The sequence below is a fragment of the Takifugu flavidus genome, chromosome 10 (genome assembly GCF_003711565.1).
Source record: "Takifugu flavidus isolate HTHZ2018 chromosome 10, ASM371156v2, whole genome shotgun sequence".
NCBI lineage: Eukaryota > Metazoa > Chordata > Actinopteri > Tetraodontiformes > Tetraodontidae > Takifugu > Takifugu flavidus.
This window is the reverse complement of record NC_079529.1, coordinates 14,044,954-14,056,071: the sequence shown is the minus strand read 5'-3', so window position 1 is coordinate 14,056,071 and position 11,118 is coordinate 14,044,954.

Here is an 11,118-nt window from a genome sequence, read left to right as displayed (position 1 = left end):
ACACATCATCATGTATGGCTTTTGTTAAATTACGATGTGACTGAAATGACTTATGGCTCCCTGTAATTTGTAACTCCAGTAGGACTCCAGGAATACGAGGGCCTGGAGACAAACCTAAAACCCGTAATGCACCGATGAACTTTTCACCTCCGCGAGGTGTAATGTCAGTAATACCAACTGCAGTGGAAACCTCTGAGCAGTAATGATAGAAAAAAACAATAAAACAAGGCGGCTTTCATTCTCTGTAACCAGCCCGGCTGGTTACAGAGCCCGGCAGTCTGTTTTCCCTTCTCGACCTTTTACACAATTTATCCTCCGGTTCAGCAAAAGCTGGACGACTTAAACTGTCAAACTTGAACAAAGTATATTAAACGTAAAGTTTGAACCCGCAACCATCCCTGAGCAGAAATAGTATGTTGGTCCACATCAGTCTCCTTTGAAAACGCTATAATCCAGAATGCCACCAGGGGGCGCAGTGACGCAACATGGAAGAAAGCTTGATATGTTTCCCTAAATTTCTTAGTTCGTCACGCGTGCCAGCGTGGGGAATTCGGTGTCAAAGACAATTGAAAAGTTTGATTTAAAATTTACAAGCCTGACAACTTGGTGAACGCAGCCGTTCTCCGGTAATGGGGAGAGCTCCTCAGTCTCCTAGGGGAGACTGGAGATTAGCAGGGACTATTTTTAGGAAGGTGTCAGCGAGGCGGTGCACGGTTACAGGCTGCGTCCTGCCAAGTCTCTGAATAAATTCACACAGAATGACAGCCAAAAGAAAAATAAGAATTTCAAGTTGCGAGAGTGATCCAAAGGCCACTAATGGACACTCACCGGTTGGTTTCTGCTTTATTGATACTATTGGAGCTACATTTTCTGGAGCCTTGCTCAAGGGCGCCCTGTAGGTGTCAGTATCTGTAGCTGCAGCCTTACTGGTCCTCGCTTATGGTGGTGGTGGTGGGGGGGTGGAACAAAACAATTAACCACATCCTGATATATGTGCGTGGGGACTCGACAGGAATCGTGTCAAACATTTGAACCAAAAGCTGCAGAGCTGCCGTCACATGCACGCTCGCTGCTCTACAACCGAGGACCCGGGAACCTTGTGCAAGGAAGGGTGTCGATTTTAAAACAGGAGGACCTGCTGGTGCTGCACCCGAATCATCAAAAGCCCATTTGTAGAGTGTTTATGCGCCTGCCCCTCCCCCGCTCATTCTAAAGTGTCTCTATCTGCTCAGCAACAGGCTCTGTCCACACAGCTGCTCCCGGATGGCATAGCTGCACTTGCAGCAGGCCTGTTTGGGACAGCCCCCCCTCTTCACTAAACGCAACCTCTCAGTTATTCAGCCCGGAGGAGGTTGAGATTTAAGAGCAGCCCACCCTGCCCCCCTCTGCGGGCCTGATCGGACCCCTGCAGCGCCTTGAAACTACAGAGATGCCCTCAAGGTTGCACAAGGAACACAAGGCGCCCTCATCCTAACGGGGGCAGGAGCTGGTGACAGGCCGCTGCTGGGTCGGATCAGGAAGCTGCTGGACCAGCGTCACTGGAGTCTGCTCTCTGTGGGGCGCCGTGGACCTCACGTTCCCGGGAGAGCACAAGATTCCTACTGCTCCACAAAAACACACACAAAGGTGCTCGGAACACACCGGGGCTATTGGGAGTAGATGCACGTGCTGGCCACGCTGCCCCTTGAGATTCCAGCTCACGATAAAAACAAACAAATTCAGACTAGATAAACAAGAAATCAACCCTAAGCCTGCGCAAAAGTCACGAGAAAAAAAAGAAGCAGCTGAACGCCGTGGCAACGCCGTTTTGAGGCGTAAAGATCTTGTCTCTTCCTGTGGCGCTCACTGGGGACAAGTGGCTTGAATTCTGCAACCTTGCAAGGCTCGGTTATTTTCGGGTTCATGGGATAACGGGATTAATCCCTGTTACACGCATGCTGCCAAATGCTGTGTAATTTTTCCTTTTGTTCCATGTGAAAGGAAAACCCGGAGCAGGAGCCAAGGAGGGGTGAAATAAAGCGGGGATCCTTGCTGGCACCGGCCGGTGGAGATTATTCCACTGAGAGTTGGCACCACCTGCAGTGCGGTGTCAAATAGACCCTCGCTTCTAACTCTGTGTCTGTTGCTGTGCCTCTGTGGAACAGCTCAACCCCACCAGTCACTCCGATAAAGTTAGAATGACTCGTGATTTTATTCCCCACTGGGAATAGGCTGAAGTTGAGGAATTTCTCATATTTAAAGTGGTTTTAATCAAATCCTGTTTCCCAAAGATGAAGCAAAGAAATGGGCACATCAATACTTGTTTGCCTTTAATGAGCTGTGTGTGTGTGCATGTGTGTGCATGTGTGTGTGTGAGAGAGAGAGAGACAGTGTAAAAATTTGCATTTACATTTGCGTGTTTGTGGGTGGAATCAGTCACACATGTGTTTATCCTTCTATATTTGTGAGGACTCATTGACACTGTGTTTAGCTCCCCTAACCTCAACCCAAACCCAATTCTTTACTGTAAAACCAAGTGTTAAACCTCCATCAAGACATTCCACGTTGTCTAGATGAGCCAAAAAAAATTGTCCTCATTTAAAAATGTCCTCACTTTGACAGTGAAATGCATATTGTGCCAATAATCTATTATTGGTGAGGTGATCAGCTTCTGTTTTAGGGGACGACCACCAGGAAGGAGGCTGAAGGTAATTCACACACAATCATGTGACTAAATTGTGGATTTCCCACTTTTGAAGGATGTTTCCTTAAATAGGATATTCCAGAACCACTTGGACTTCTGTTTAAATATGCTGTGGCTCTTATCATTTGCTTATTTGCTCTAAAGAGCAGAGCTGCATTTGTGCTATTAGCTTCAGGAACTCTGTCGGGGCAGAGAATGAAGGAGGCGTATTCCTTCATTTAATCTCTTTGCAAAACACAGGAAACAGTAACCAGCTGTGTTGCCTGGAGACTAAAACGACTATTTGCACCTGTGTATATAATTACCTCTGTCAGAAAGTTGTTTTAGAACGCACACGTGTGTATGTTTACTGGTCCAGTGACGCTCCATCCCTCACCCCGGGGCATTTCTCGCGGGTGACAGGAAGGACTGAACTGAGTTCCCAGTGCCGAGCGGCTGCACTCAGGTGGGCCGAGGAGTTTGGACAAGAACTGAAATGAACCAGCCGGGCTGGTTACGGACTCATGGTCAACATGTGCTGGTCTCCCCCTGAGGAGGTGGTGCCTGTGCAGTCGGGGAGGACACCCACCCCGAGACAGATCAGGACATCCTGAAGAGATACGTCTCTGCTCTCAAGTGCATCCCCCCCGTAGGACAGAGTTGTCTGATCTTTGCTGCCCCTGTGACTCCGGTCCAGATAAGCAGAAAATGCCCACAATTAGGAAAGAGATGTTTGCTTATCACCGACAAAACGAAAAAAAGGTCAGGGTGAGCTTTGGCTCGGTGATAACTGAGCGCTCGGGGACTTAATTTGGTGGTGGAATTGATTCTTTATCTGAGTGACTTCTTTAAATAGCTAAATGGCAACTTAATTGCATCTTGGTTGCCTGGACTGAGGAAAAAATGGCCTCAGATGGTCCCATTTGTCCTCAGGTCAGGGACACTGTCCCTGCAGGGAGCTTAGTCTTGCTTTCAGTTGCTGGCCGTTTTGAGGTTTACTTTTACTTTGTGGCTCCACTACATCACAAAGCAAGATTTTCACTCGCAACTTTCCAAAGAATCAGTAAATCTGGAGACACTTAACTATAATGTCAAAGGAGACCAATGGAAAGCCCATGAATACGTGTCAATATTGTCCAATAATGTTTCAACTGACCACTATTCATGTAACAATAATACCCACTAAAGTAAAATTTAAATTCCAAATAAGATTTTAAAATTTCAACAAGTCCTGTTTTTAAAGTGAGGAACAAAAATGTACTTGTATACAGCATAAATCACATAAATACAACATCAAGTTAGCCCATGTTGCTAGGGATGATGAGACTACCTAAGAAAACATCTCACATATGTTGTGTTTCATGGATCTGCTCCTCACACTGACCACTGGTGTAGGAGGCAACATGCTAGCAGCTCTGACCTTCATTTTAGCCGTTCCACATTGATTTTACCATACCTACCATGTTAGCTTAGCATGTCATTATCAGACACTTAGCAATTTTACAGAGCATTAACCAAAATAATAGTAAAAGGATCATTACAGGTAAGCAGAAAAATAAGGAAGTAGCTAAATAAACTTTAATAAGCCAATTCATTGCTTATATTAACCCTACACGTAACTGCCCTTTCACTGTCGTGTGACATTTACAAGCCTTCAAGGTAAAAACAACCAACCTGGAAAACTGTGTCTCACTGCCCGCCGCTGCCGCGATGCCCAGGGAATATAGCACGTCACTCACTGTTTCCTTTACTTCCTCAAAGTAAAATGAAAAGAAAACAGCGAGAAGGAAATCTGGCATCAGGTCAATGAAAGACAGTGAGTCGAAGCCCTTCGTGAGTCAGTGTTTGTGGAAAAATGTGAGCTTGTTTTTTCACAAGTCAAATCAGAAAACCGACCACCAGTATGTCCACGGCGTCAAATAAATAACTGGTGTTTCTTAACTCTCATCCCGATTCGATCCCCGTGATCTGACCTTTGGTCCTTATTCACTTAGCCTGCGCGTCTTCTCAGCGTCTCCTTTCCGTCACGTGTTGCTCACCAATATGGCAGCTGAGTAAATGTCCCAGTCTAACTTTTCATATGATATACATATAAGGCATTTTAAGTCAAACACTATCAAACTCCACACTAATGAATCACTCCAAGAGGCTCCAAGCTGCTTGACAGAGGTTTATATCCTTGCACTGTTATTGCCAAACAAGGAAATAGTTGCCAGAGGTTAGCATCAATAAAGCCGCCGGGTTGGCACGGAGGAGAATAAACTGGTGCTGGTTGTTTTAAAAGAGCTGTAGACTTTCCCAACGCTATCCAAAACAGCTGGCGCGGCCAAGAGCAGCGGCGGCGAGCTACCGAACGTGTCACGCTCATCTGAAGGCTGATTTAAGAGGATCGTCACCTTTGCGTCTGTAAGTGTGGCTGTTAATGTACAGTTCCTCAGATTTTACTTTGGTTAAACGAATTAACAGGAGTTAGACAGACAGAAGTGGGGAAAATGACGCTGAAATGAAGCTGCGCATCGTAAAGGTTGAATTTTTATCACAATAAAAAAGCTACAATAGAAAAAACATGAAGAAATAGCAGGTGGTGCCCTGCGACTGGGCTCAAATATCAGACTCAAATATTTGTAATAGATGTTGCCCTCGGCTGGTAACCAAGACACAAACCCAAAAAGACCCGGCTTGTCGGTGCCAACAAACCTGTTCAGCATCAGCTGGAGGGTTTCTGAACTGCCTGGAGACATTGTAAAGGTGTGCAAGAGAGAGCAGAAAGCCTCCAGACTTTGTTGTCATGCTGACAGACTGTTTTCTGCCTCCTTTTGATCAGCAGCCAGTTCTCCCAACGGGGAAAGTGAATGCCGCTGTGTTGGGAAAAAAAGGTCGGAGTTAGAAGACGTACGATGACACGGCCGACCGATGGAATGTGTGACAGTGTTGTGAGTACTCGCACAGGCTGCGCATGTGTCTGAAGCCGATTAGACAGAAGAAGGGGAGGAAAAACATGGAGCCGGACCAAAAGCCGCAGAAGTAGCTGAGAATCCAACATCCTGGAGCCCGGTGGAGACGCTGAACAGCCCAGGAGAGAGTGGAGAAGAACAGAGCTTCCATTCAAACCTTTTTCCCCTGGAAACAGTCTGGATGGGCACGATTTCTCTCTCTCTTTTTCACATAAATGCCAGAAAAACCTAAAGGAAAAGAGCTTCTTTTAATTCCCCCCTAACGAAAAACATGTGTGTTGGAGCTGAATAATGGCTCAGCTAACAGGTGCTAGAAGAAGCTAAATCATGTTTTTGCAGCTGATGGCGCCACTTTTTTTTTGCTTTTTCTACTGTTAATGTTGTTTCTTTTTGGAAGTGGGAGGGACTGTAAACGTTTCCGTCCCTGTAAGGACGACGAATATATGTGCACTCTATGTCTCTGTCCTCTGTCTTCTGTCCCTCACACTCCTGGAATCCAAGTCTCATCTCAAATTCCAAGCTTAAGAGCATTTACCAGAGTAAACCCACAATGATTCAGGTCAATGTGTCAGAAACACGTGTTTGAAGTACAAGAGGACGTTTCATTGCAACAAAAAATACATCAAAAAAATACATCTACAAAGTGGATTCATTTAGATTCAATTTATAAAGCGCCTGTTGTATTTAAACCTGTCTATCTTCAAACCCAGAGGCTGACCTCCAAACAAGCAGCAGTGGCAAGAAAAACTGACCTTTAACAGGAAGAAACCTTGAGCAGGACCGGGCTCATATGGTTTCGGGGGGGGCACCCTCCACCCTCCTGCTGATGGCCAGATGGATCAAGGAGGAGGAGGAAAGGGAAACACAAAGGGGGGAAAGAAACACAAAAATAGCAGCCAGGGTTAGAGGGCAATATGGAATAGATTAATGGGGGTGGAACAAAGACTGACTATTTCAGTGGGTCCCCCCGCCCCACCCCTAATGGACGTACAGCACCCACATGTATGTACATAATGAGCTCCTGAGTCTGGTATTGACCTTATATATGCATGAATTTGAGTGTGGAGGAGTCACATCCATGTTAGCAACCCAAACATGAGACCTGGAGCGGGTCAGCTCTCCCAGCCGGTCCCACCATCACCATGGCGACGTAGCGCGGTGGGTCAGTTACAGGTACACATCAAAAGTGTGTTTTCAAACACAGAAGCAAGGAACCGACGAATGAAGGGCAGAGACGTGCGAAATAGCACCAAAGCACAGCGTGTCCAATCTCAGACATGCTATTCATTTTTATTGATTTATTCATTCATTTTCTTTCATCGTATGAGTTTTTCTCGCAGGACCTCAGCGACATGCAGGTGACGCAGGCTGCAGCATATGGGAATTCATACAGTTTCCATGTCTAAACTAAAATCAGATGTTCCTATAAAGAACCAAAAAACAAACTCTTGGCAATTCCAGTAAAACTTTATTGTTGCAGCACTTCCTGTTCACCCACTCCTGTCAGTCAGTCCAGAGCCAGAAACCGTCCCACACAGCCTCAGAACCACATAACACTTAGCATGAGATGAGTTACTGATTGAGATTTGTTATACTCTCTATGTTGGCATGGCGATGAACAGCAGCGCAACATGGAATATATTTATTGCTACACAACACTTTTCACTAGTGATCCAGAGTAGCTAGTTGAGGTTGCATGTGGATGTGGGGGAGGGGCCTTTTCCCTTGGTGCTTAGCCCTCTTTTGTGGGGTGGATGTGATGGGCCGGACACCTCGAGGGCAGGAAACACCACCGGGTCTGGATCCGGGGATCAGTCCTGAGATTTCGAGGGTTTGCAGGCGACAGCAGACGTTCCCCTTTTCAACCAGCCGATCCAGCAGAAGTGATGATCCTTAGCTCAGACCCGTGCGCTCCAGATGCTCACAGATGTTTCCTACACATTGTCTGTCTTTTGCACATCCGTTCCCCTGGTAATAGAACCCCCCCCCCCCCCCATTCAGAAACTGCCTTGCTCAAGGCTTTGTTGTGCACTATTCATCAATCCAGCTGCTCTTCTTGAGTATTGCTTTTGATGTTAATATGTGTGGAGCCAAAGAGATGAGTTCAAGCTGCTGTTTCCAGTCAATGTCGTGTGTGTGCGTGTGTGTGTGTGTGTGCGTGCGTGTGTGTAACAAGCATGCAGGTATGATTTCTCCACAGACCTCGCTCATTAAAGGCGCTCTCCTTTGAGGTTTACCACTGAAAAACAATTACACGTCCGGTCGTCTAATTTTGGCGGCGCACCTGGAAACTCCTGCCAATAAGCAGTGATGCTTTATTTTCGTTATTTCAGTGACCTGAAAGAGAGATCATTTTAAAAAAAAACCCCGATGGAAGCACTTTCTGACTGAATAAAGCCATTGTAGTACTAAAGAGCTTCCTCCACTGGACTGATACGTCCCAGGTGTTGTTCCCCTCCCTGTTGCGTTGCTACCGTTTCCATCTACAGCTGCTTTTTTGGCCAATCACATTTTGCTTTTTTATTTGCATTTGACAACATTGCAGTTGTTACCCCGGCGGTCTTGAGAGACGGGAGGATGACAACTGAGAGATGTGGTGCTGACACGGAGCCGTGAGTGGCACAGCAAAGCAGCTCAGTCAGCTGAAACAGACATTTCTGTGGTTTGCAGCTGCACGTCGCCGCCCGGCGTAGCCCTGAAAATCCCTCTGCGTTCCATTCGAGTCCTAGAGTTTGGGAAGTGGGTTTGCAACCAGATGATGACTGGGTTTAATCTTTAAACTGGCAGCAGCTTTCTGGGCAAAAAATGTGAAACAGTAAAGTTTTCCGCTGCTCTGCGCGCTACCGTTGCTGCACCGTTAAACGTGGGAGTTTTGCAAGGCGGAGCTGCTCGGTGTCAGGTCACCGTCACAGGCGTCACATTAAATAGTCCCTTTTAATAGAAGCAGCAATACTGTCTTCAGTTGCAGCAGATGTATGGAAACTCACAGGACCTCAATGTCGATCACCGGGCGGTCTACAGCAGCTTCACGGCTAACCAGTGCAACCAGTGTAACCAGTGTAACCAGTGTAACAGTCTACGACTTTATCACTTGAGCAACCTGCAGACTCATTCAGTAGATCTAATCACAATATTTCTATAGGTCAATTCCCACCCATGGGCTAGTTTTCACCCTGGCTTCCCAGTTTGTATGGAAATACAAGTATAAAGCGCCTTAAAAGAGATTTTAGGCCGGTTTTGTATTCATAAACAACATAACAGGAAATGCTCTATACTTATTATAGTGCTTAGGCAGTGGCAGGAAGTGTTATTGACATTATTGATCTGTTTAAAATCCAAAGAAACGAGGTTCAGCAATCAATTTGGGGTCTCAAAGTGAACTTCTGGGGGATACTAAAGGACCACAACCTCAGTAAGTACACAGGTGGTCCACATTGGACGCGTCGGCTCACGCCCTCGCTAAAAACTGCTGACCCATTAATCTCTCCACGGACACGAGCTTTACGGAGGTTTTGGAAGCATCATCGTTGTAAATCATTATTACATATAGATTTTTAAATGTTATATTATTTTGACATCTAGACTCCATCATCTGCTTCAGGGTTTTAACACAAAAACACACATCAAGCATCTTGTTTCAGGGACCAGAAAGTGTTAAATCTACAGGCTATTGTTTCTCCCAACACCATAAACTTGTCAATAACTTCTTTGGCCTCCTTTGAATAGTGAAATCTAACCACCAATAATTGTGTCCATCATTTACATGCAGGAACTATTTAAAGATTTTAGTGACAGTCACAAATAAGGACTTTAAAGAGCTTCTTTCATCTCCTCCTTTTCTTTTGCAAGTGTTTCTGCTGTAAATTCAGCACATCTTCAGCTGTGGGGGACAAGGAGACACATGTTGTCTCCAGACAAGAACAGTTTGTCTCGGAAAACAGACCTTCTAAAGAGTCGTGACGCTCCGGCCGCAAATATTGTGAGAAAAATCTGCCGGTTTAAACGGACGCACGTGGGCCGAAGGAGCACCAGCTTGGGAGAATCTGGCTGCAGCTCTCCGGCGCTTTCGGGTTCACATCTTTAAATGATTTCAGCCGGTGCCACTCAGAGAGATGTGTGGCTTTGGTCTGATGCTTTCTTTTTTTTTGTGGCATTTCGTTTTCACAACAAGCGACTCACTGTGGGCTCCCTATAAAGCATTCTCCAGTTGCCCTCCACTTCCTGAATGTTAATGGAGAAAATTCCGCACATATAGCATTTCAGTATTCATTTAAGGCTGCGGAATTTCTCCCCCCGCACCAGGTTTTCACTTACCTTGCAGTGTTTTCTCCCCTTTTATCGGTTATGAAACCCTGCAGTAGGTAGCCGCATCTGCCTCTAGTTAACGACATAAGAGCCCGATTTAGCACAAAGGGCTATTGTGCTAAAACACGGAATGGTGCACGTTCTTTACACAAATATCCAAGCCATTCCAAGTGCATTAGAACTCTCAGGAGTAAAAACAAAAGTCTAGTGTCCATAAGGATGCAAATGACTGACAGTACTCTTTAATAAACATGGGAGTGTGCGGCTGGTCCAAAAGGGCCACATTTCAAATGCAGGGATTCAGTCTCTGAGTTCTGACTCACTCTATGCTGGCAAGAAGCGGGTGCCTGGATCTTGTGTCTCTGCCTCCAGGTAGATAATATTTGCCATTTATTCCCTGCTCAGATTAGGTTCCAGCCAAGGTGATGACCTTTGGGGTAAAAATGCAGGGCCTTAAATGCCAACAGGCCGAGCTCAACAAACATTTTAACAGTGCTACGAAGGCCAATTAGTAAAAATAAACAAGCGCGATTAATTAATGCAATTTATTTCGACCTATATATAGCATAACGCTTGTCTTCGTTTACACGCCACAGTCCAGAAGCCGCTGCAGATGTTTTCTTTGCCATGGCTGATTACTCCCTCGGTGGCTCAGTGGCAAGACTCAGCTGCTCTCTATCATAAAGACAATCTAGCAGCCTTCCAGCAGCCCTGGGGGATTCCTCCTTTGGGTTAGAGAACCTGCGGCTGTGATGGAAGCTGGTGTTCTGCTCCTCATGCTCACTCATGTGCATTTGCAACACACAAGCAGAACGTACATGCACGTCCCTTTAAACATCAAAACAAGCCCTCAGATGAATGAACTGATAAAGCTGGTGCAGAAACCATTTGCAACACTTTTTCACTTTGATAAGGCCTTTTTCAGTCATTAGACGCTAGTTTCTCTCTTAATCTGATATCCTGTATCTGGGTTTAATCTGAACTGCTGCAGCTCAAAAAATAAGGCCCAGCCCTGCTGCAATGTGTTCAGATTTGCCAACATGTTGCCACAGCCACCTACCGTACACCTACAGCACACTAACCACGTCGACCCCCCCAGCGATGCCCCCTCGCTGGATTTATAGAATATCAAACCTAAGAAGTAAAGCACCAGAGGGCAATTGACAAATGGGATCAAGTTTGCAAAGTATTTGGGGG